General features: G+C 46.1%; 1 long non-coding RNA gene across 2 annotated transcripts in view; it reads left to right on the top strand.

The window, feature by feature from the left end:
* LOC123596414 overlaps positions 1-25,271 on the top strand; it is a 280,758-nt gene extending 255,487 nt beyond the window's left edge. The window contains exons 6-9 of one of the 2 annotated variants that reach the window (XR_006711673.1): positions 11,461-11,569; positions 15,433-17,037; positions 22,110-22,658; positions 24,640-25,271. This is a non-coding gene — a long non-coding RNA (uncharacterized LOC123596414). Of the gene's footprint in view, positions 1-11,460; positions 11,570-15,432; positions 17,038-22,109; positions 22,659-24,639 lie in introns of those variants that run through there. The other variant, XR_006711674.1, reaches the window with a different exon arrangement.
* Positions 25,272-26,485: the final 1,214 nt, after the last annotated feature.

The raw sequence follows: 26,485 nt of genomic DNA, 5'->3' as shown, positions 1-26,485 counted from the left end.
TAACGTATTAGATTTTAACTTCTTGAAAGCCCTGGCTTTCTTCTTTTTAATTCAAACCCCAGATCAAACATGACTTCCAGTGTGAATTCTTTTCCACACACTTAATTCCCTTCTCTGCCTACCATGTACTTTTTACATGCTCTGCACAGATGCGCTTATCACATTATGTTGAGGTGGTTGGTTTTGATATTTATCTTCCTTTTTAAGCTGTAAGCAACTTGAAGGAGCATAGCATAGTGGTTAAGCTGCCAGACTGTCTGGGTTTAAATTCTAGCACTGCTAGCAATGTGACTTTAGGCAAATGACTTAACTTCTCTGTGCCTTAGTTTTCCGATCTCTAAAATGAAAAAAAATAATAGTAGCTACCTCATAGAGTTGCTGCAAGGATTAAATGAGTTTTAACATGTAAAATGCTTATCAGACAGTGAGCAATTATAATTATTGTACTTCATTGTCCTTTGTATTTTTATTGACAAGAACAATGATTACGGTATACAGGCACACAGCAGGTGTTTGCTGAATGAATGAATAAATAAATAAGAAAAGGTGTATATGATGTTTCTTCCTAATAGATCCCAAAGTCAAAGATAGCATGTCTTTTCACCCAGAGGCTTCCCACAGCAATTAATATGGGGTTTATAATAGGTGACCGATAAGTGTCCGTGGAGCATGCTTTATAACTATTAATCCGGGGACTGCCAGATTGAGAGCAATAAAAATAATAAATTATACAATGAATTAGGCTCCCATCAAATAAACGGTCACACAGGATCTTGCATTAAGGTTGTGAGAACATTTCCCTTTCCGGTCAGGAAGATTACTTAACTTGCATGGATGGCGTTAGCCAGACTCTGGCTCACTAACGATGTGGGGGATGCCCACAACGTAGATCTCAACCCGGATCACGGAGGGACCGGGACCACACGAGGGGAGAATTTTGACACTGAGGTTCTGTGGCCCCCAAAGGGTGGATGTGGGCCCCAGCCCTGCCACGAGGGAAGGTGTACAGAGCCCTGCAGAAGCTCTCCACAAAATCTGGTCAATCCGACTCTGCATCCCAGAGGAAGGCTCCCACCGCCCTGGGGCTTTGGCTACGAGGAGTGAATCAACTGGGGATTTTGAAAAAGTGGACTAAAAGAGAAAAAACAACCCTTTTGGGCAGATTAATCAGGCAGGCATGGGGCTATTTCACAGTCGGGCAGACATGCACTCTCATGTCAGCCACCCCACAGAAAAAGGCAGGGGACCTGTTTGTTCGACTAGAAACGCTTACCCTGGCTTCTTCTCCCTCCCTCCCCACCTTTGTCACTCAACTTTCCTACTTCTGTGTTGGAGAGGTTTCCTTCCCCCTCCCTTCGGCTTTTGAAAGTAACATCGGTGGAGCAGCTAATGAGGCGGTGGAAAGCAAGCTGGTCCGTTCTGGGTTGCTAATGACTCCATTCCCGGGAGCCTAATCAAAGATTTGTACATTTAATTGCTGTCAAGTCAGCTCCAACCACCTGCCATTTCTGCAGCACCTGAGCTCCTAGCTCGGTAGCCCCTGATTCTAAATGAATCCATCACCATTTCTAAAGGCCAGAAAGTCAGGCTGCTGGGCAACCCTGAATGGGGTATATCCTGGAGGGCAGAGACCAGCCGGCCTCGCGGAGCGTGCCTGATCTAACCGGGTCGGCATTGGAGGGACACCTGTGCCTCTCTGGGACCAGACTTCTGTTTCTAGGGGGAAGGAAGGGTGGGTGTGGTGAGGACAGGGTGTGGGAACAAAGAGGAGGAAGAAGGTGACATCTGATCACACTCTTTCTGAATCTGTTAACGCTTTTATCCTGAAGGATGTCTTAACTTCCATCCCGGTGCATGGTTGGCCCATGGATCAATATTTGCTAGGCAGCCTTTCCACGTAAAATGGTCATTGTTTTATTGTCTTTCCCAAATTCAGGTCGTAGTTGTCCCCCTGGGCTTTTTTTTTTTTTTTTTTTTTTGGCGATTTCGGGAATGAGAAAACAGTTAATCTGGACCTGCGTTCAACCTAATGGTAAAACAGGCTACCTCATGGGGATTTAAATGAGTCGGGAAAGAAAATTATGTTTAGCGTTTCCTCTTCTAATTGCAGTAAAAATTCTTTAAACACACGTACTATACTCGCACGTTATTCTTTTCTCCTGTGACGAGTATATCGAGTACACGCATCATAGCTGACCTTTTTGAGATCGGTCTCCAGAGCGATGGTTTTCAAACTTGAGACCGCGTCAGAATCACCTGAAGGGCTTCTTAAAACCCACCTTGGCCGGGCCCTCCCGCAGTTCTGATTGAGTCTGCTGTGGGTGAGGTCTGAGGCTTTGCATGCCTAACAAGGCAAGTCCCCCGGACTGAGGGAACTTTCTTAAAGCCTCTTGGAAATGGCAATCTCCTTGTCTACAAGGCAATGAGATTGCCATTTACTGAACACTTGATTAGCTGCGTCTGCCTGCTGGTAACTGAGTTGACCATGGCAAAGAGGCACTGACCCTGACACCTCAAGCGGGAAAAGAAGGGAATTCTCCTTTTTCACCGTCCCATCACAGGCTCACATGTGATGTGTAAAGGAAGAAGATACAAAGCACCAAACAGCGGTTGGGCAGATACGGTGCTTTGCCCTATAGACAAATAGCCCCTCCCGTCCCCCGAAATCCTTTAGTTGGAATATGGCTACTTGTATTTGGGAATTCATTTTCCCTTAGGGTGACCAACCCTCTCGGTCTGTCCAGCCCTGAGCTTTCCCAGTGCTAAAACTTAGGGTTATGGGCAAATGGGGGCCCTGATCACCCTCCCTCCCTTTTGGTTAAGCAGAATCTACATCAAGAAGGGCATATTGTTAATTCAGATTTACAAAAACACAAAACAAAAAACCCCGCAAAAAGCCAAGGTAAATATTGTCAGACTATGAGCATTTTTGCCAGACCCTGCTAAGAAAAAGGAGGGAACTAAGGTATTTAGATTGATAAATATTCACTCACGGTCCCCAACTTGCCATTGGCAAATACTTGCCCTAGGCAACATTAGGACTGGGCCCATTTTTCATTGTTGATTAGTAGTGAGGAGGTTTTCTTTTTTTATTTCCTCGATCTGAATTTCTAGCCTTTTATGACCAACCAGTTGATCTGGTGAAGAGGTTGCTGTGACCAGCTGTGTCCTACAGCTTTCTGTTACTTGCTGTTTTCTTATATTTATTTGTCTTCCTCCGCTCCACACAGTTGTCTCCATGTTCCAGACAAATGCACACTTGTTTTGATTTCCTCCTTACGGCTTAGTCTATTTATATCAGGGGACCCTGGAAAGTGTGCAAGATAACCTTACTAGAAAGCTAAATGAATTCTAAAAAGCAAACACCATACGATCTGCCAATCAGATGGGAAAATATTGTTAACTGTTATTCACTTACTACCCTAGATCTTTCCCTAGAGTGCTTGAAATCACAGAACTGAGGTACATTTGCTCTCTGTTCACCTTTGGAATTTAGATCTAAATGCATCGATGATCTGGGCAGATAGAACAAAAAAATAGTTGCTCGCAACCTGACAAGACCAAGGGCAAGGGTATGTATGTGCACGTATATATTTTCATGGAAAAATTAAATCAGCAGCTCTCTTGATGGAAAATTCAGTGCTCTCGGAGTTGAGAATTCCCCAGGAGCAAAACTGCCTTGAAGGAGGGGTCTCCCGATTCTGTCATTTTCCGCTCATCTTGCAAGGCTGCACCGAAGCACCATTTTCTGGGAGTATCCTTCCCTAGCCCGGCCCCTCCCCACCTCCCGGCCTGTTTTGCAATTATTTGGTGCCCCTGTTTCAGCTCTTCTTACGTAGCCTTGGGGTTGTTTGCGTGTGTATTTGTCTTTACCTTTGACTGCAAGACTCGGAGGCCAGGATACAGGATATGTTGCTAGTGGGCGCCTTGCTACCTCATGCAGTGCTTGGCATCCAGTACGTACTCAATAAACATTTGGGGATTGAACACTGGCCGTTATACTTGAAGCCGTTTCGGGGGTTCTCAACACAACTCCTGCTGATCGTTTCTACAGAATTTATGGTATTTATTTTAATACGGTAAACAGGATTGGGGCCAAGTCCAGAGATGTTTTGTGTTCCTCCCTTGTAACATACAGTCTGGGCACAGACATCCTCAAAGGTTAAATTGACCAAGAGACGGGATTAAAAGCATGAGGTTGCAAAGGCAATTGGTTCGCTTTATTTCACTCATAGTTCACACGCTTGCTTCGTTCCCAGTGGTCCCATAAAACCCAGAGCTATGGAAAGCGAAACGATCAGGAAGCTCATCCCTCTTGCCACCGTATTTCTCCCTCCCCCTTTCCCGTGTAAGTTGGAAAGCTGCCTTCTGCTCTGCTGTGGGACAGACGGGCTGACTGTGGCCCGGAGACGCATGTATTATCAGCCTGGAAACCTGGCCAGGAATAATGTTCAAACTGGTACTGTTGGGGCCTGGGACAGAGGTCTGTGCTCAGCCCAGCCTAATGCTGACCTTCACTTCTGCCTTCATCTCACCAGAGCATAAGGCAGATGGTGAAAGAAATGGAGAATGTTCTCCTCTGGAAACTTGGACTTTATTGCAGGTGGGACTCACTTCACCCCAGTAGGAGTGGTCCCAAAGAGATATGTGAAAATCACATTTTTAGAAGTCTAGTCATATTTAAAATGCACTCCAAAAACTGGCCATTTGAGAGAGGTTTTCATGAATACTTTCAAAGTCTCGTCTTTGCTAATGGAATATTAATTCATAGTCCCGCTTCTGTGAAAATCCAGATGTCCACCGGCTAGCTTTGCCCCACGCAAGATGCATGAGAACTGTTCAAGTTTGGTTGCAGGCGGCATGGAGATGGGTAATCATTAATCATTATTAATAAGTTTGGAGTCCTCTAAGGCACTCGTGCTTGGGGACTTCGGCTTTTCCTCCCTCGTGCCGCCTCGGGAGTGCCCCTCCATCTCCCTCTCTCTCCCACCTCGCTCTTCCCTCCATGGGATGAACAAGATAAAACCAAGAGGAGCAAAAGAAGAGAGACCTCTGCAATGTTCTCCGCTTTATTCGGAAGGTATGGGCTTGCAGCCAGAAGGTGATGAGCGAAATTGAGACATGGAGCACAAAGAGAGGGGAAAAATTCCAAGCTCCGGACCAGAGGGTAGCGACAGGGCGGATTTAAACCTCCTGTGGAATCTTTCTTCTTTCTGACACATACCCTGCCTGGGAGGGGGATTCAGTGTGATGTGTAAGAGTGCCCGCACAGCACTCGTCACATCCCGTCCCTAGTTTCCTCTCACACTAACCCCGTGTTCAATGTTTCTGGGCCTCAGTTTCCTATACGGGCACGGCAGAACCTCAGACAGTCTGTAAGCAGGGGTGCCGTGTGAGGGTGCCATCCGCTTCGTGCGACTGTTCTGGAATCACACAGGACTCTGTTTTTCAGTTAGGCCGTGTGCCAGAAAGAGAGGAGAGAGTCTAGTCAGGATATTTAGCTTATCAGCTGCCACTGCACGAATTTTCCCCTGCTACAAACTTCCTAACATTCCGACCCTTCTGGTTTGAAAATTTCCAAGGCTGTTCCTATGCCAACCAAAAACATCACACGACCCGTGTTTCTTGTGCAATGTAGCAGTGGGATCTATGTTACCAGGAAGATGTGTCAAAGGTGTGGTTTATTTCTCATTCTTTTGTGTGGAGGCTAGTGATTTCAGAGAATGCAACAGAGCCCTGTGAGACACTGAAATGCTCATCCAGACACCCAACTGCCCTGTGCCTCGGCTGGGTCCCTTAGGATAAGCCAAATGCTCCCGGACATCTCGTCCATATGGAAAATGTCAGACGGTTCATCTCAAAACTCCAGTATCTGGGTGTTTTCAAAACACCCGAGCGCCGCCCTGAACTACACAATTATAAATCAGATGCTTGGTTTCATGCAGTGTAGTCCGACTATTCTGGACAAAATCCTGACATGTACTTTGTCTCTTTTCTCGGACAGTTACCCTAATTTCTATCTTTGCAGTGAAAGAGCAGCTTCTATCTGTCTTCACCAGTCGGTCTTCTTATTTTGATGAGGGGCTCACCTCAAAGATGAAGAGTTTAACCACTCAAACCACCACCATCAATAACAACAATCACCGACCAACCACAAAAGAAAGAAAGCATGAAATCAAAAGCCCCAGGGCCCAGCCCTGCAGTCCGCTACCTTGCTGTGATCTGGCCAGGCCATGAGCTCCAGCCTCAGCTTATTCACTTATACAACAGGGGTGATAACCCTCGTTCTGCAGACTTCTTGCAGGATTCAATGAGACGCAGTTTGGAAGTACTTGGAAATAACACGTGCACTGCATTATGTTTTTGCCCATCGGTCATTCAGGCGTTCGGCCTTTGCTCTGGAGAAGGACCACTGACGGCCATGCACCCACAGGCCCCAAGCTGGGCTTTTACTCTAGCCATCCCTTTGCCATCCCAATCTACACTGTCCACAAGCTCTAGAAGTCAACAAATTTGAGATTGTATTCCCACAAGGGCCCTCTCTGGTCTTCCAGAAAAACAGCCATCAGCTTGCCCTGCTGGGTGAATATTGCTCAATGCTGACCTTAGTTAGCTATCATTTTAACCATTCTCAATCAAAAAACATCTACCTGGGTTAGAGTAGTATAATCGCACTACCATTTTTTTTTTTTCTTTTTAGAAGACATTTTATATTAAAAGTGTTTTTGGTCAAGTTTATTGAGGCATAATTTGCATACTATAAAATTCGCTCTTTTTATTGTACAGTTTTATGAGTTTTGAAAACACATGGTCTGTGTGACCACCACTGTGATCCTTATCTAGATCGATTCCATCGTCTCCCAAAATGCCCCTTTTTGAGGTCAACCTCTTCTTACTCCAGGTCCTGGCAACCGTTGATTGGTTTTCTGTCTCCATAGTTTTGCCTTTTCCAGAATGTCTTACAAATGCAATCATAGAGTATGTGGTTTTGGGGTCTGGCTGCTTTCACTTAGCATAATGCATTTGAGATTCATCCATGTTGCTGTGTGTATTCATAGTTTGTTCCTTTTTATTGCTTAATAGTAATAAGCAGTCCAACGCATGCACTGTATCCGTTCAACAGTTGAAGGACAGGGAGATGTTTCCGTTTCTTGGTGATTATAAATAATGCCGTAAGCACTTTTGTAAGGTGTTTCATATGTACATACATTTTCATTAGACCTTTGCCTTTAAGAGATGTATGTAAGTTTCATTCCAGATGAACAATCAGAGACTGAGAGACTTGGGAGACCCCTGGGGAGAGGAGAGAGTATATTTCCTTCAACATTCAGTCAGGCCCAGACCTGCCAGTTAAACAGGGACTAGTTGTAGCAAGAGGCTGTTATTATTTCCACCGAGAACACTTGTAGAATAGAAATGAAAACTAACATTATTTTTCTGAGCCCCAGGGGAAGGATATAAGTACATGATGGCAACCATCAATTTAGTGGGTCCAAGGTTGTCTAGGCGATTAAAGTAATATTTCCATGGGTTTTGGCAATTCCCGGCATAGGTCACCTTCATGTACTGGGTGAATTCTTTTTCAAATCACTGGTAACTGTTCTTTAATATGTAGGGAAGAATATAGCGCCTGTTGGCAGACTGTTTACTAACAAACTCTCCAGGGTCGTTCAGGTTAAATAAACTCTCTTTTTGGCTAATTCGGGGGGAAACCGTGGTTCTTAGTTGAAATAGTTCTATTGGAATCTCTACTGTGCACACGACACCAGGGTAATTATCAACCCCCACTGAGAGTTTCAGGCATAGCATCAATTCTACCTGATTTCTCCCTGTACCCATCACAAAAATAGGAGTTAGGGAGGAGAACCGGCCATACCAGTAAGAAAGGTCAGCTAACCCTGGAGTCTCATCAAATCTCTCCTGCCGTTTTACTTTTTCACCCTGGGGCTCCTGTGTCCTCTGACCCCTTACCATTAAATATTTGTATCCACTCAGGAGACATTTACTGTGCGCTTGCTTCTGTCAAGCCCTTGGATGAGTTGGGAGCTCCCAAAGATGACTGCACTTAGAGAACAATCATGCCTCTATCACGTAGCCTTCAGTGTGAATGAGTTTCAATGCTGGTAGTGCTCCAATCGTCTCCGGACAATTTTTTTCAGGAGCAGCAAAGACGAAAGAAGAGATAGCTGAAATAGCTAAACTAAGATGTAAATAAACAAATGTTTTATTTAAGTAGAAAAATAAAAGTTTTGCGTACCTAATATATGGCGTTACGCGAGTACGACAGTCTCGTGTTCTGCCTTTTGATTACGCGTGTGGGGAATCTCAGCTTACCCGTGTGGGCCAGCCCTCTCTGAAATGTTATTTCAGTGAGGAAGTGTGTTTGGAGTTCTGAACAACTAACTTGTGAACAGAACTTCAGACACAGCCTACAAACAATTTGAAGAGTTAGATCTGTCGATGGCTGATTTACGGAACGGCTGGTTTGGGGTTCGTTAGTGTCCACGTTGGGAGGCACCCCACCGTCTGAGCCCTGAGTTCTGTCAGTATCACTCACTAGCACTGAGGCCTTAACAATATGAAAAATACTAATAACAATGGCAATAATAGTGAGAGGAGCTAACTTTTTAAGAGCACCATAGCCGAGAGAATAGGAACGAATTTAGCACCGTGAGTGGTTCCAAAGGTCTGAGACTTGGAGTGGGTGGGTTAAGTGGAGATGAAGACATACAGACACACGCGTGTGCATACACGCACATATACACGTACATGCGCACGCACATACATACATACGTAAACACATGCACACAGATACATGCATACATGCATGCATACAACTGGGGAGCAAAGCCAGAGCCTGCTCCCCTCTAGTGTTGTTATAGGGCTTGATGGTAGGGTTTTACAGAGGGAAGTCTTGATTCCATTTTGATGATGACCATAAATGTGAGATTAAAGGCAGGGGAATCCGTTATAGGCTATCGCACTAATCCAAGAACGGGTGATAAAATCCTCAGGATGGAGGGAAGGCAGCAGACCCAAAAGGCTCTTTTACAAAGACAGATTCATTTGGGTTTGGTAGCCAACTGAATGGGAAGAAAGGGGGGTGTATGGGGCCTAGTTGCTAAGCGGTTGATCAGTGGTTCTATTAATTAGAATGGGAAACATCAAAGGATGAGCCAGTTTGAAGAGGAAGGAAGACACATTTGGTGTTAGATCTGCCATGGAAATTACCTGGAACCTACTCTGCCTTGATATAAGGAAGATCTTCCTGTTATTTTAATCTATGCAGAAGTGAGCTCTCCATCACTAGGAGTATTCAAGCAGAGGCTTATATAACCATCTGTCAAGGTTATAAAAGAGGCATTGCCTGTATTGGGTTAGAGGCCAGGGTGAACAGCCTTTAAATCCTTTCCAACCGTAAGAGTCTATGATACTCTAGGAGTAGGGGAAAAAAAGGCTATTTATTTCATGCACCGTTGTGGTCTCCAGACAGATTTTAAATACCACTGTGACATATACCATGAAATAAAAACAAGTTGAAAAAGGGAGTGGTAAGTTAACTGCACACTTTTTATGTGCGTGCCAGTAGCTCTATATTTACTTTAGATGCATTTTTTATCTGAGGCTATTTATATCCAGAAATTTAGCTGCTGCATCACAAATCGACATTCAGTATTTGGCACACTTACAATGTCGGGGGCTCTGACATAGCCAGCTCTCCGCGCGTGTGTATAAATGTGCGGTTACGTATGTGTAAATAAAAAAAGACCATGATTTGCAACCAAATGATTACTATTTTCCATTTAGTGCATATCTATTCTATTACTGCAAAGCAGTCATTTATAAATCTTTCACCAGGCAGCGATTTTGAGGAGAGTTAAATATCAATCTAAGTATAACATCAGTATGTAAACAGATTGATGAATTGCTAGATTGCTAGGATATAAACCATATGGAACCGTGAACAACGCTCTGAAGAGCTAGGGATAATTTTAGCATTTTATGAAAACCGAGGACAAGACAGAGCTACCCTACCACTTCTTGAAACTTCTCAACGCTCTTCTGTTTTCACTCTCCAGGCTGCATGGAACAATTAGCATTCTGAACATTAAAAATATAACCTGCTAGATTGTTTCCGTCCTCAGGCAGGATCAGCGGACTCTGTGGGTGTGAGTGCCGGAAAAGTCTGCAGAAATAGACTGGGGAGGATGTATTACCCTGAGAGGCAGGCTCTGTTATCTGTTCCCTCAAATTCCGTACGTACATGGTTAAGGTTCCAAAGCACTGAGCAGGTCTTCAAAGGGATCCACGAAGGGGGGGGAAAAAAAAAGGAAAGAAAAGGCTAAGAATCCTTTACTTTTCAAGTGGCAGGAACAACACTAGAATCCAGGCTTCCTGTCTGTCAGTTCTGAGCTCTTTTTATAAAATGACACTAGCTTCGCATACTAAATCCAGTGATGGCATAATACAGTTTATACTTTGCTGCAGTCATGAAAGCTTCTCTCTCCACCCCCCCCCCCCCCCCCCCAGTTATATAAGCGGATCCTTCTCTCTTTCTAGTTGCAGATACAGCACTGCACTAACGCTGAGGGTGGATGGAATGAAGTTAAGGGATCCTGGGGATTCTTTCATGATTTCAGGAATTTTAGGCTAAAATCTATGTGGTCAGAGTAGAGCAGAGAATTAAGCAATTTTGGGCTGAATTTAAGCACAAAAGGCAGCCAATGTGGAAAATTACTTAATCCTTCCGCTGAATTTGGGTTCTGCAAACCTGACCTGCATCAGCACAGAAGAGAAAATTCCCTGGGGGGTACTCAGAGGTGAGCCACTGAGATTAGCAAAGAAGGCTCTCAGGTAAGGCTCTAAGAATTGCAGTCATTGAGCCAAGGAGGCAGAGGGCGGATACGGTAATGGCCGCCAAGTTTACACCACACTGTCATACAGGGGATTATGGCCTGTCGTCTCTGAGCACAGAAGGAGACGGGCTGGGCCTCCAGACCCAGACCTTCACCTTAGCTTCTGGGAAACCTGTTAACATAACACGAGCGTGTGGACAATGAAGTGTCCTTCCTCTTCAGAGGCCAGGCCAGCAGCCCCGGGGACAGGCTGACACTTTCTTCCTGAGGGCAGGAGAGGGGTCCGGGAATGCCTGCCTGGGCTCGGGAAGAGCTGGGCTTAGGAGCAGACCCTGTACTTCTGACTCCAGACTGGCCTCCTTCCTCTCAGGAGGGCCCCTAGAAGGAAGACTGGAAAGTGACTGGAGCGAGAACCATCATTTTGCTATGTTTCCTGTTTCATTCTGCTGGGGAGTGGGGGTGAGGGTGGGGTGGACGCTTCATGGTTTTTAAAAATAAAACAAACACGAGTGCCCTGATTTACTGTGTTGGGATAACTTTCTTTTAGGGACTCTGACAAATGCCTCTTGCCATTGAATATGATGATTTATTCTAACTTCATTAGGTATCGATCCCAGATTCGTCTCCTGAGGCCCTTCCAATGCGCTTACCTACCTGGAGCCTCTCGCTGGGGCAGGCACAAAGAACAGGACCTAAGAATTCCATTTCTAAGAGTGAGTATAGTAAGCAGGGGTAGAAAAATATATGCACATCACCTTGAGTAGAACCCGGGAGGGCTTGGTGTGAGGCCCATCTTGCAAGGTTCTAGTGAAATAAAAAAACATGACAACATAGGACAGAATGGGCTTTAAGTTCAGTGCATTGAGTTAAGTGGGCTGATTACTGTTCAATGAGAGAATGGGTAATATGGAGGAAGAGGAGGAAGGGGGGAAGGAGAAGGAGATGGAGAGAATATTGTAGCCGCAGAAGACTATATCCTGAACCTTAAGGCCCTAAAACCCACACACTTCCCAAAGGGAGTCTCTCCATGTCACTCACTACCTAGACATCGGTATCATTTCTTCACTGTGTGTGCCGTCATCAGAGGCGCTCCCAATGATGTCAGCTGCTCCTCTAGGCACGTAACCTTTGGCAGAAATAGCACGTATTTGCTCCTGCCCGACTCCGGGTAGCAAGTCCACATAGATAAAGCCCTCCCCTCAAGGCCGTCTCCCCACCGATGACCTCTGGGGCACTCAGGCTCAGCTTTCCTGCTTTGAGAACTTCCTAGTTAAGTCCCCCTTATCACTGGGAAAACTTGACCTCTAACATGCAAAGCGGGTCATGGAGCAGGGAGAACGGAACTCTCTGACTTTAAAGTCAACTTGGCTTTGCTTACCTTTGAAATAGAGCATTTGTATTTTGAAACTGTTTATGAGAAGTTCTCTGAGTACTGAACTGCAAACACAGATACCAAGAAATTCTGGGGCCAGAGTGTCCAAATAACTGGGATAAGGACAATTGAGTTGAATAGTAATAAAATCTGGCACCGATTGTTTAGGCTTTCGAATTCTCCGATGACAAGCCTTCCTTGGCTCGGCCCTTTGGTCCGGGGAAAAGAGCGCAGGATCTGGAAATAAAGAATGTGTATTTGAGTCTTTTCGCTGCTGTCCCCCAACTGTGAGAACTTAGGCATTCTGCTTTGTTCAGGACGCTAAGCTTCGGTTTTATCACATGTGACAGGGATCAGCAACATCTACTTTCACGGGATTTTCGAGAGGATTAAATGAAGGAATACATACTTTCCAAGTGCTTCATGAGGAGTCCTCCCCCCGCCCCCATTTTATAGATAAACATACTGAGGTCCAGAAAGGTTAAGTAACTTATGCAAGGTAACACAGCCGGTAAGTATTATATCCTGGAACTTCGATCAGAGGAGGTGGTCAAGAAATTTCTGTTAAAATGAGATTAACATCATGTATGTGATTCCATCTTCCTGAGAGAAATTTGCCTTTTGGGCAAAAAGAAGCCTGGTGCTCTTTCACATTTTCCCAAATTGCATTAGGCTCACTTTTCTGCCATGAGACACGGAAGGAAAATGAGCCCCTGTTGCATTTGTTTCTCCGGTTGGTTTCTCTGATCCTTGTAATACAAAAATTACAACAGGATTAATCCAGAACTATAGACAAAATTGAGGAAGGCATTAACAGATAGAGTCCTTAGTATCGTGCTTTACGAAGAGTACACGTTCAATAAGCGTGTGTTGACTGAGGGTTTAGAAAGATCAGTTCTCCGATATTCTGGTAGAGGGCCAACCAGTCCCGGAAAAGAAAACAGACATTTCAGATGGCTTTAAGTGTCCTACTCTGGAGGAAAATAAACAAGCACAGAGTGAGGACAACAGGGCTGGAGTCAACGTGACACTCTAGGAACTACAAAATCACATCAGTGATTTTGGCAAATGGAATTCTAGACACTTGCCATAGCACCAGATGATGTTTATTCCCACAAGAAGATTATTATAATGCATCTCTTGGATTAAGTTTTTCCTTTTACGAGGACGCTATGTCAGAGTCGGCTAAACTAAACTAAGGCTAAGTCTGCCTTCCAAATGTACCTGCTTTTCACTTTCAAAAGCACGCCTACATCTTCATACACTGCCTTTATGACTTGGTCCTCAGAATAATCGCGGTGGGGGGGGGCGGTAAATAGAGCAGGTATTATTATTTGTGATCTTTACGGGGTGGGGCTGGGGAGATTGTGTATCCTGCGTGCATCTAGTAAGGTGGCTGGTGTATAAACAATACATAGGAAATACACAATAAATAATAGCTATCATTGAGTGCTTTTCCTGGGTGGCAGATACTACTTTAAGCGCTCCACATACATGGACACATTTCTTTAAGGGGAGTTAGGCATAACTGATGAGCGTGTGAGCCTGCCACTCGCCAGCTGAGTGACCAAGGGCACCTTGGCCCTGGTTTTATCACCTGGAATGTAAGGAATAATAACAGGGTAACCTCATGGTGTTGTTGCAAAGATCACCTGAGTTGATACACATACAATAATGCTAGCGTACCTGAACGCTCAATAAATACTGGCTGGTATCTGTATTTATCCCAAAGTAACCTCTCGAGTCATTGGCGGAACCAAGATTTGAACCCGGGCTGCCTGGCTCAAGACCCTGTGTCTCTAGTCACTATTTCTTTTGAATGAGTAACGAGACCAGTGAATAAATAACCTAGAGTTGCCCTGCAAGACGGTGGCCGAATCCAAGTCCCCTGTCACTGGCCCCCCCACCCCCAACAACTATAGCCCTAGATCGAGGCTGGGCCCTGGCAAATACACAGAGCCACTTCTTGGAAGGAAGCAGGAAGTTGCCACCTATTTATGGGTTTTATGTTCCCTCTTCGTCCTCAGGTCACACTTCCTTCCAGGCTGCTGAGCCTGGTGGTGTGTGTGCGTGTACTTAGAAGTGTACCCCTTCCCTGCAGATGTCAGTTCTTTTGCATTTCAGTGGTAGAGGATTGGATTCTTAACTCACTGAAGGAGAAACAGAGTGAGCAAAACTCTAATAAGTGACATTTGAATAACACTGTCCGGTTTACAAAGCGCTCTCCCATCCATTTTGTCACTTGATCACTGGACATAGATTATGTTCTCTGTCTTTGAAGCAACCCAAGCATAGAGGCATCACGTGACTTGTCCAGCTTGTGGAATTGGTAAGTCCAGAGCCCAGACTTTTCACCAGGGTCTGCCACCTCTGGGTCCCACGTCCCTTCCTTGACGAGAGCTATGACCCTTTACACTAAGGGAACTAAGGGAACTTGGGCCTTGTCCTTTGTCCTTGGCCCTGTCCTTGGTCCTTGGCCTCAGAAAAATAATTTCATGGTATTTCCAGTGTAGCTTTTGATCTCCTTGGGAAAGTTTCGTTTTGGACCTTTGTGATGACGGAGGAATGGGACAAGATGAACTCCCAGGTCACACGCACAACCGTGGAGTCTGTGATTCTTCCCCGAGAGTTTACGAAGCATGGAATGCTCGGTACAGGAAATATCCCAACAGCTGTAAAGAGCTATTTATTTGGGACCATCCAACCACGTGCTGTGATAGAAAAATGTGGGAGAAGGAGAGGGGGCGTCGGGAAAAGGATTTCACTGATTTCATGTATGCTCTTGTCTTATTCTGATGTCCTATGTCAAAACTTTTGTTCACGGCACTCTCCCACATAAAGCAGTGCTCCCTGGATGCTCTCTACCTCATCACGCTCCTTCCCCTCACATGTATAGAGATTGTTTTTCATTTTGAACCCAACTGCTGCTTCTTTGATTCTGTAGCAAATCGCCCTTTTGAGTGTGTGGTGTAATTACTCCCATGGCAATGGACCGAAGTTAGACACAGGCCATTATGTGAGCCCGCAGCCTGAGCGGAGAGACAGGAGCAAAGAGTTCCTTTTAAAACCGCTCTCCTTAATAATAGCAGGACAGAGGTAGAAAATTACTGGCATTACAAATTGCTTTTTTCCATAAGGGTTTTGTCCCTATCTTTTAAAAGGCTGTGTCACACTGAGAAAATTTCTCTACGTTTTTAATTGCAGATAATTTTGTGTAAGGAAAACCTCCCAGTGAAAATGGTCTGATGAAATGTGCTTAGTTTGGCTTTGGCCGAGCTCCTCGTCGTCCTAAACGAGTGCACAAAAACACGCACAAACAATGTTTGCTACTGCCTGAAAAGTGTAACCCCGCATTTACGGCAAAAGCAATGGAGGAGATTGAGAAGTGGAGACTGGCCCCTAAGAAGAGCTCCGCTTACATAAAAGAGGAGGGCCGAAGGAGGTGTGGACTGCTGCCACCAAGCGGTGAGCCACGTAAGCCTGATGGCTGCCAAGAGCCCTCACTTATCCGGAACCCAGCCTGGTCCCTGGGGAAGGTGGACAGGAAGAGGAGGAAAGTGAAGAAGACGCCAGTGCCGCCAAAGTAACCGTTAGGAAAAGACGCGTCCTAAAGCCGCATGTGCTTTTTATTCGGAGAACGCCGCATCGGGACCTCATTCGTGCTGTTTTAAGGCCCGATTCTAACAAGCTTAGTTTTCAAACCCTATAGCACGTTAGAATCAAGGAATTAGCACGCGAAGAAAGCCAGTGAACACACTACATATTTATTTTAGTCTTAACAAACACCAATAGCAACCAACGCGACACTGGTTACGGACTCAATTTTAAGGATGATGAAACAGGTTCAGAGAAGGTCAGCCAGTAAGTGATCAAGTCTGTCTTCACATTCAGGGTTCTGGCCTCAGAGCTCATGTCTCTTCCTTCCCCCCCCCCCCCCTCGCCTTTCCAAAGACAGGCACGCTGAGAAGCAAGCCTCAATGGCAGGACGATGGCAGGACAGTGGCGGGGGACAGCATGGAATCAGTATTGAAAATTTGCTGCACCCTGGGATGATCCGGTATAGAGGAAAATGGCCTCCTTGGTTCCCAAATGCGTCTATTTTAGAGGATAGTCGTCATCGATTTGCATCAATATGTCCAAATGCGTCAACTTTCTCGGTGTAAAGAGTAGGGAGAAAGAATCCTGGGGGGGGGATACAGGTTCAGGGGATCCAGGCGTAGCTTTGCCTTTCACTGGCTGTGGGAGCTTAGCCACGTTACATCACCTCATCGCGCCTCTGTTTCCTCATCTGAAAAATTAACATAATTATTCCGCCTACCTCATGGAGCTGGTTCAGGAGGATTCAATGAGGCAATTCGTAGAAATAGTTAAAGCTGTACCTGACGCTTAGGAGGCATGACTTATGAAGCATAGACGCTTTAGAGAGGTAAACGCTTACCTCCCGAAAGGACTAAATCTGACTTCTTATTTAAATTGCTCATCTGTCCATGCATTCATTCAACACACATTCACTAAGTCCATATTATGAGCCAGCAGCGGGTGGCCACCAGGCAAACAAATATAAATAAACTACCGCTCTTCGCCAGTAGGAGCTCAGACGTGTAAACAAAAAATCTGCCGCGATGAGGGAGGTGCTGGGAGAGCCTTTCTGCGGGAACACGGATACGGGAACGTGCAGCCTCCTACCTCGCCCTGGAGGAGTCAGGATGGCCACCCGGAAGTGAGGTTCCACAGAAGGTGAAGAGGGAAAGGGCATTCCAATGGAGGACACAGCATGTTTAAGCAAAGACCCAAATGGAGGAAGAGCAGGTGAATTCGCACGTCGGGTGCCGGTGTGTGGGAGGCGAGTAGGAAAGGGTTTAAGGCTGAGGAGGGAATATACATATATTTGTTCTAATTGCACAGTATTGAGAAAATGGATTCGCTCAGGGAACTAGTTGCAAAAGGTAGCTTTTTTTAAAAAAAAAGAACTCAATTTGCAATCTTGGGGTCCTCTACTAATTTGGAAGCTCAAGAGAGAGGCAGTAAGACATTTTTAGTTCAAATCTAAATTATTATCTCCCAACATCTTACATTTCTTACCATAAAAGTCAGATGGAAAGCACCGCGACCCTAGGATCGGGACTAAAATGGTGTAAAACACAGTAGCATGTGCAACCTGGTCCGTGTCCACTTGTCGCTGCTTGGCTGTCAGACTGGGATGAGAACACGCACCTGAGCCTCACCGGGCACACGAGTGAGCAAGGCCATGCGTGTGCACCCTGGTGAGCCGGGAAATGTCTTGTACTGAGCAGTTGCCATGAAGTAGGCTGGTGGCTTCGCAAAAAATATGAGTAGATTTGTTTTTAATTATTGGGGCGCCTGGGTGGCTCAGTCGGTTAAGCGTCCAACTCTTGATCTTGGCTCAGGTCATGATCTCACGGTTCATGGGATGGAGCCCCACATTGGGCTCCACGCTGACAGCGTGGAGACTGCTTGGGATTCTCTGTCTCCCTCTGCTTCTCTCCGACTCATGCTTAAGCTCTCTCTCTCTCTCTCAAAAGTAAACAAACACTTAAATAAATAAAATAAAAATCATTATTACTATTATTATTACTGTCAATTTCAGTGAAAAATTCCGCAAGTATCTGGATGCCAAAGTATATGTGAGACCCGACAGCCGACACCACGTTTTATGCATTTCCCTCCGCCCGGCACCCAGCCCCGAGCCTGCCACACAGTAGGTTCTCTATTGATGTTTGTCGAGTAGCGACTAAACATCTGGATTCGGACATTTCCAGGGTGCGCGTATGGTAACCGAGACCCTCCACTGTGGTTAATAAGCCCGGGGAGCACGGTGTATGGAGTGGGAAGACAGGTAGGGAAGCACGTGAAGGAGACGGAGAAAGTGCCAGTTGGCGGGCCCTGGTGATCTGATTATGCGACGCCAGCGTGTACCATGAGAACTCCTTGACCACATCATGTACCTACTCGACTTCGCTCCCATGTAACCAACTTTTCATTTACTTTAACAGCAATGTAAAATGCAACGGTGATTCATCATACATTTTGGGAGGAACTCTCGCTTGGAAGGAGTTGGTTGGACTCTGGAGGATTAGTGGGTCGAGAACCAAGTCGGTGTATACTGAAGGCACTGGGCTCTCTTTGGAGGCTGAATCATACACCCCAATGGAAACTTTCCCCATCCTGGGAGTCATTAATGTGTCATAACCCATAATTTAGAAATTATTGGGTGTTTGGGACTTCCTTTCTCACTCGGCCCACAGATCCTTATCCTCACACACAGACCGAACCCTCAGAGTATCGATGAAGGAGGGGACCCTCCGTCAGCTCCTGTTGGAGGAAAAAGATGAGCTCCCTTACCTAATCAGGGAGCATCTACTCTGGGCTTCTGAACAGGACAATAATTTTTGCCGTCCTAAGTCCTATGCGTGACTGCTGCTCGTCGTTCTCAAGATCTCAGCACCTTTTCCTTCTGGCGGGCCCTGGGTGACGAGTCAAAATGAAGTACTCCTCCCCGCTCGGCTGTCTGGTTCACCAGGGGTCAACCCACAAGGGAGACTGCTCAGTGAAGTGACAGAGGTCACGCCTCTGGGGATGGAAGTCAACCTTATCAGTGTTTTAGAAGCAGACCTGGATTTCTAGGCGCCTCCACACGTGAGCACCTGTTCTGTTTCCGCATTTGCCATCAAGGGTTATGAGATGGAGGGAGAGACGGGGTCAGGTGTTTGCAAAGGTCACTCAGTTTCATGTCTGAAAGGTGAGCGGTGATGTCAGGATCAAGTGGCCAGTGAGGACAGGGGAAGGATGACAGAGACAGACATTTCTTTTAATATTTTTTAAATGTCTATTCATTTTTGAGAGAAAGAGAGAGAGAGAGAGAGAGAGCAGGGGAGGGGCAGAGAGAGAGGGAGACAGAGAATCCATGGGATCCATGCTGTCAGCGCAGAGCCTGACGTGGGGCTCGAGCTCATGAACTGCGAGATCGCGACCTGAGCAGAAATCAAAGAGTCAGATGCTTAACCGACTGAACCACCCAGGTGCCCCTGGAGACAGACCTTTTTAAAGGCATAACCCCCACCCCCCAGACTCGCTCCCATTTCCCCCTCCAGCCATCCCTTTGTGCATCCTGCTGGTAAATTTCGATGTTGATGCTGATATTTAATTTTATCTGCAGAAAGAAGGCAAAATAGAGCTCATCAGACATTTAAAGGCAGTCATCTGTGTTTCTTATTTACTTTTAGATAAGCAACATACCCACATAATTTACTCTTGATAAAGACTACAGGAACTGCTCGTTTGCCAAAGACAAGTGACTTTTAAACAGCGAACAGTTTGAGATGTTACCAGAGCAAAACTTGTAATTCCTACTGGCCAATCCCCACCTGCCCCCACCACCCCCCTCTCCCTCACACACACACAGTGTTTGTTGAGCCCATATTTATAGATGTCACCAAGAGCCTGTGCCTCTGTCCACTCCTGTTTAAACATCTGCGTGCCCATATGTTGGGACATCAGTCAAACTTTGCTCCCTGCCAGCTCTACTGTGTCCCCCACGTGCCCGGGGCTTCTCCTGGTCTGCTCCCCAGCCCAATGAACCCCATCACCCTCCAGAGGGTTCCACGTGAAGGAGAAGGGTCTCCAGGGCGTGCACAGGAATAAGAAGAACATGACGGCCAGGCCTGCGGGACAAGGACATCTGTCTGATTGCTCCACTCGTTTCTGCCCATGACCTCCCAGAGGCCTCAATTGGATCAGGCAATTAGTATGGGCAGGATCAAATGCTGCCCAATTTAATTCAATTACTCTTCACCGCAAGAGAAAATATGGTTATTATAGTGACAGGACCCGTGTGCGGAATACAGGCTCCTGGCCAGCGACCTGCCAACACGCTGCCAAGCTGTGAGGGGCAGTGAGGGTGCAGAAGAGGATGATTGGAGAGGATGGGGCAGAACCATACCTGCTCCAGAGCATCGGAAGTGGGGTTCGTGTCCGGCCACAATCGCCCAGAGGCCCCTTTTCTGACAGAAACCCCTGGGTAATGGGGGCATATCTATTGCCCAGGCTTGGGATCGAAATGTGGAGGAGTCAGCTGTTCCACGAGAACTATGAATTATTTACCGGGTCCCGGGGAGAAAGGGGGAAGCACGAGTGACAGCAGCCAGAAGAAGGATGGCAGCTATTTTCCAAAATTACCGTTTTAAGGGACATTTCTTATTTATCATTCTTAAGTCTCTATGGCAAATTTGACCACTAAGAAGACAATGTAGACATTGAGTCTTTTTTTAAAAACGTTTCCGTCCCTTCACTGCCATTGATCTCCCCATATTTAATAACTAGAACTTTCATTTTGCCCTTATGGTGCATTTCCTGTTGGCCAGCTATGGTCAATGATGTTTATGTGGGCCCATTCCTTTTAACCTCTCAAGAGCCCCGTGAGCTAGAAGCTTTCATTACTCCCATTTTGTAGGTGAGAAAAATGAGGTTTTAAGAGTCCGAGTAACTGCCCAAGGTCACATAGCTGTAAGTGACAGTGGATCCCTGTTGGATCTGTTGATCTCAAAACCCCTGTTCTTGACCATTATGCTAAACTTCCCCTTGGCCTTCTTTCATCAAATCTTCCTTGCCTTTCTATGCACGTCCTCGGGTCACCGAAGAGAGAGAGGTTTGACCACATGCTCAGTACGTTGGATACACAAGAGCCCACGTCCACATGGAATCATATCATTGTTTCTTAACTAACACACTGAGCTCTGGGTTCAAATCCCAGCCCCGCCGCTTCCTGGCTGTGTGACTGGACAGTCTCTGGGTCTCAGTTTCCTCATACATAAATGAGGAACATATTTCCTCATCGAGTTGTGGGAAGAGCTATCAGAGTCAACGCACTTAAAATGGTACCCGGGGAAAAGATGCAAAAGTTGTCAGCCGTTAGCATCACTTCCCTTCTGGAAGCAAGTAATGCAAAGATCGGAGGCAAGGCCGTTATCTGCCGTATGCACACATGCACACTTCCAGAGGTAGACCACATATTGGCAGCGTCCACATCAGTCAGGCCTTTGCTGGGCCTGGTGATCATGAGTAGTTATCTTGGCCAACGAGCCCAGGCTTAGTGGGGGTGGGACGGCTGTAGGAGACCGGAGCGACTCTGAGGCAAGTTTCTTTTGGGGTCGAGTAGGGTACTCCTCTGACTTGATCCCTTGTCTGAGGCTCTACCCCTTTTTCCTCAGAAGCACAGTGAATGGGAGAGATTGGGGGACTCACACAGGGAAGGGGCAGTACCTCCCCCCCACCCACTTACACTGAGTGACAGGCACCGGCTGTGCCCCTTTCCGTTCCCTTCTGGCCCACTGCCCTCTACCCCAGCGGACCAGGGAGGCACGGTGCTGAATGTCCATCGTGGTAAATGGCCTTCACACAAAATTTCTGAGTTTGCCAACTTGAAGTACTGTCTCGGAGCTTTGCAGGGAGTTTTGAAAATTCTATAAACTCACAGGGATGTCCCCAAGACCTTACCACACTCGCTTGGGTCGGCATGGCAACATCTCTGTGAAGCCAAGGTGGGGGCGTCTCCAGCCTGAAGAAATGGAGGGTGATGCTTCGAATCATACTTACGTTGTTCGTGGTCACTCTTCACCACTCGAGCTTCTTTTAGGGCCAGGGCCACTTTTGCAGGTACTATAAATCTAAGCTAATACGCATATCAGTGTGTACCAGATAACGTGAGCTCTGGTCTGGACTCGGGCTTTACAACGATCATTTCCTCTCTCCGCCAGAGCCCGTCATGGCTCCACATTGCTCGGACGTATGGCGTGATGAACCACCGCATTTGGTGCCTGTTGTGATCACTTATGATGTCTTGGCCCCATGCCCTCTGCTTTCAGATCCCCTGTGGAGGATACAGAACACGCTAATAGAAGCCAGATCTTTTTGGTTAGTTTTGATTGAGCTTCATGGAGTTATAACTCTGACAGTGGTATTTTCATTAAGAGGAGAATGGTTTACTGTCCAAACTGGAAATGGTGTCTTCTTGTGTGGGATTGCAGCTGGAATAAATGGAGTGAAGACGAACAGAAAAGCAGGTACCTGGCTCTTCTTCCTTATTCTACACTTCTGAGTGAGTTCTGGTCCCTCCCAGCCTCAATTTCCCCATTGCTATGGGAACTGAAATCAATCCTACGGCCCACACTGTCTCCTGCAAATGAGCTGGATGAGTGTTCACCACCCTGAGCCCTCCAATATCCAGCACTGTAAATTTCAGTTGTAATTGCCGGTATTACTCAGACAAGGACAAGAAATATTTCCAGTTCTGGGAAGAGCAGGGCTAACAGCTGTAGCTGAACACGAGACGAGGGAGGATGACAAACCACAGACGTGCCCAGCTCTTGGGTGCTCCGAAGGGAACCTGGGCAGAAAATGGCGGCCCCCGTCAGGTAACTGTTTCAGCGTAACACGAAGAGATGTGACCTTGATATCCACGCCAGCTGAGTTCCTGAATAATAATAATATTTTAAGCAATACGGAGCATAAGACAAATAGACTCACTTAGCATCTGGGGAGCCAATGGCACCCAGGCTTGCCCAAACTGGCCTTTCTCATTGCAGGGTGTGGGAGAACACAGGGCTTTGTGGGTCCCTGGGGGCCTGCCAGGCCCAGAGCTGTTGCTCAGCTGTGGGAAGCACTCCAGTTCTCAGGTCTGCTAATGAGTGGTGTGGTGTCTGGCAAGGGCCTGGCCTGTGAGCGAGTGTGACTAATCATGAATCTTTTCAATAACGCTGACAGTTCATTCTCTGCTCTCTCCTTCGGCTGCTCTCTGTGCTGGAGCTGGCTGAAAGAGGAGCAAATTAGCCTCATTCTGGAAAAGGCAGGGCATGATAAAGGACCCCCTCAAAGGTCTCCAGTGCTCCGTGCCTGGATGTTTTGCAGCCGGTGTAATTATCTGACTTGGGTGGCTCGACAGGGTATTTTTGACGTTGTTGTTCCCTCTCCTCAATAGCAGGCAGTGTCTGAAGACAGTGCCCGGTTACTGTTCTGGGAGCTATTTAACAAATATAGGTTTGACACCAGCAAAGACAGTGTCATGATTATCCTGCATATGCTCCAGCCCAAACTGACGACCCTCCCATTTCCTGTCCAAAGGGTACATTTTGTTGAATTATGCTTCTGTCCCCACACGGAAATGTGGTAGACCTTAAATGCCCTGGACTCCTTAATTGGGGGTGGGAGCCAAAGAGGGGATGAAGCTTTCCCTCCGATTCCTCTGTCTCCCCGCCACCCACTTCGCTGCTTGATAAGTTCACTGTGCTTCTAACACCACAGCCAAACTGCGTGTTCTGTCACGGGGAAGGGTTGTGTGTGTGTGTGTGTGTGTGTGTGTGTGCGTATCTCAGGAAAGTTAGTAATGCCATCTGTTGGTTAGTGGACTGGAAGAATTTCAAGCTGGAAGGCAAGCTTTGCTGATGTTGGATCAAAACACTTAGAAAAGAGTGGTAATTGTCCAGTGGATGTGGTACTCTCATCATGGACTGGGCTTCTGAGAATAACTCATATATAATTTTTTTTTTAGAGAGGGAGAGAGAAGGAAAGGGGCAGAGGGAAAGAGAGAGAACCTTAAGCAAGCTCCTCGCTCAGCGCAGAGCCTGACGTGGGGCTTGATCCCACAACCCTGGGATCATGACCTGAGCCGAAATTAAGAGTCAGGCGCTCAACCAGCTGAGCCACCGAGGGGCTCCTCAAATATAATTTCTTAATAACAGAGCTAAAACATTTGCACGTCGAGAGACATGAGCAAGTGAAAGGGGAGGAGAAGTGCATCCAGCGCTGGGAAACTGAGGCCGTGCGTACCATTCTTCATTCCCTAAGATAAACTCATTGTCTGGCACTTTTCACCCTCTAGCATGTAGGCCCGTTTCTTCTCCCTTTCTGAGCCTGCTGGGATCACTAGGCACTCTTAAGGAGGTCCAAAAGGCTAACTAGAGACACTCAAGCTGTATTTTCCAAATCGAAAATCGAGACATGTGTCAGAATATTCTCAGGAATGATAAGTGAAAGTATTTAAAATTAAGAGTTTTCTTTGAACCTTGTGACCACAGAATTCTCTTTCAATTTCTGAATGCCGTGTGTGTGTAAGGTGCCATGGGTTATGGTTCCAGGTAGGGGTTGTAAGTGGTGACCACAGGTCAGATTTCTCTTCAGCCATGCAGTATCTCAAAAACTGGGGAACTTCTCATGAGCATCCAAATTTCGAACTTCTTTTTAAAAATCATCAAATCTGGCAACACTGACTTCATAGACCTGCATGAAACTAAATGGTTGCTGCCTTTTTACAGAATACTTTGTCACACTCCTCACTACTCTCTATTGCTTCACATTTAACCTCCTTTTCCTACCTATATGATCTACCTGCCTGTCCAGGCATTTAAATCTGTGCTTGCTGATTCAGTCACACATACCGGTGGTTAAGGCTCCTGTCTGCGCACCATCACAGAAAGGATAGAGTTTCTTGACTCCTGTCAACTCACGTCCCACCTCAGAGGGCTGGCCCTCAGCACAGCGTTGGTCAAAACGTGACATTCCCTGAGACATTGGGAACTCCAATGTTTATCATATGTTCCAGCTTTGCTTCTTTGATCAGAGAAGATCCCCAAAGAGGGACTCATCAACAGATGATTTTGCTCATTCCTCGATGATATAAAATGCAAGACACAAACATCTCATATGCCTTGTTTGTTCTACTGTTCATGCAGCCATTTTTGTAACCACAAGAATCTTTTTTAGAAGAATAGATGGCTGGGTCTGAGGGTAGGACTGGGGGGTAGGAAATTGTTGGGCTTCCAGATAATACACTGGTTAATTATGGGACCTCTTACAGTGTTTTGAGCTGGTTCAGTAGGAGAGAAACAGGGATGAGTATGCCCAAGTTTAGAATTTAGAATGGTGTAAGTTCATTCCAAAGTGTGTATGTGAGTATATATGTGAACGTGTGTGTGTGATCATCTTTTTTTTTTAAGTTTATTTATTTATTTTGAGGGAGAGGAAGAGAGAGCATGAGCAGGGAGGGACAGAGAGAGAGGGAGAGAGAGAGAATCCCAAGCAGGCTCTGAGCTGTCAATGTGGAGCTCGACATGGGGCTCGATCCCATGACCGTGAGACCATGACCTCAGCTGAAATCAAGAGTCAGATGTTCAACCAACTGAGCCATCCAGGTGCCCCTCATCATAGATAATTCTTAAATCTTCTATTTTCTTGAGAACAATATTATGAACTGCATCATTTCATGTAAAAACATAACTCACAGATACAACATGTCTTTAACAAAATTCTACTAGAAAGTGAGAAAGGTATTAACATGTATCCAGGAGACAGATCAGCGTTTGTGAAAATCATGGTGTCATTTATGATACTTGTCAACTAGTTGTAGGCCAGTGGGGGGGAGGGTACCCATTCATTCATTCCCTCATCAGCAGATATTACTAAACACCCACTCTAGATTGAACCACATAAACCTTCCAACATTTGAGCTTTTAATCTATGAAAATAGGTATCTCACATGGTTTCACATGCACCGTGCTAAGTACTATGTTAGGTATGGGGATAGAAGAATAAGAAGCAAGAAGAATGGATTCGTAAACAGCAGTGCAATGAAGGGTCACAAGTGCCGTAATGGGAACGTGTAGAAAAGCCTGTGAGGACCCAGGGAAGGCGGAAGTCGGAGTGGGAAAGTCTATTGTGGTGAACACGGTGATCTTCTCAGTAGATGATGCAATCTTCTGTTTAAAATTATTAGTGGTATTAGCTAATTTAAACGGAGGATTTCTATTACAGCCCCATGTTAAGAATTCTATATTTATCTCACGTTATCCTCACAGACCCCTATGGAGTAGGAGTCATCATAATTCCCATATTTCAGAAGAGGAAACAGAAGAGTAGAGAGTTTAAGGACTATACTCAGATTACACAGCTGGTGAGTGCTGGAGCTGGGATTCACCCTGTGACTGTGTAGACACAACCATATCATGACCATATAAACACAACGTTGCCCTGGTTGTGGATAAACAGCAGTAACAAGAACAAAGACTTCTGACTTTTCAGGTCAAATCCGTCTTGGGACCCCTAACCCACTTGGTTTCAACCCCTGAGAGACAGTTTTCTGGCACCAGTCTAGACCACTTGGCATTGAAGCAAATAGGAACATACTTACACTCACGTTCACACACGCACGCACACGTATGCTCCCAGGCCCACTTTGGAGTGGACTTAC

The sequence above is a fragment of the Leopardus geoffroyi genome, chromosome A1, assembly GCF_018350155.1.
Source record: "Leopardus geoffroyi isolate Oge1 chromosome A1, O.geoffroyi_Oge1_pat1.0, whole genome shotgun sequence".
Taxonomy (NCBI): domain Eukaryota; kingdom Metazoa; phylum Chordata; class Mammalia; order Carnivora; family Felidae; genus Leopardus; species Leopardus geoffroyi.
The sequence above is the reverse complement of the archived record's forward strand: the minus strand, read 5'-3'. Positions and strand labels throughout refer to the sequence as shown.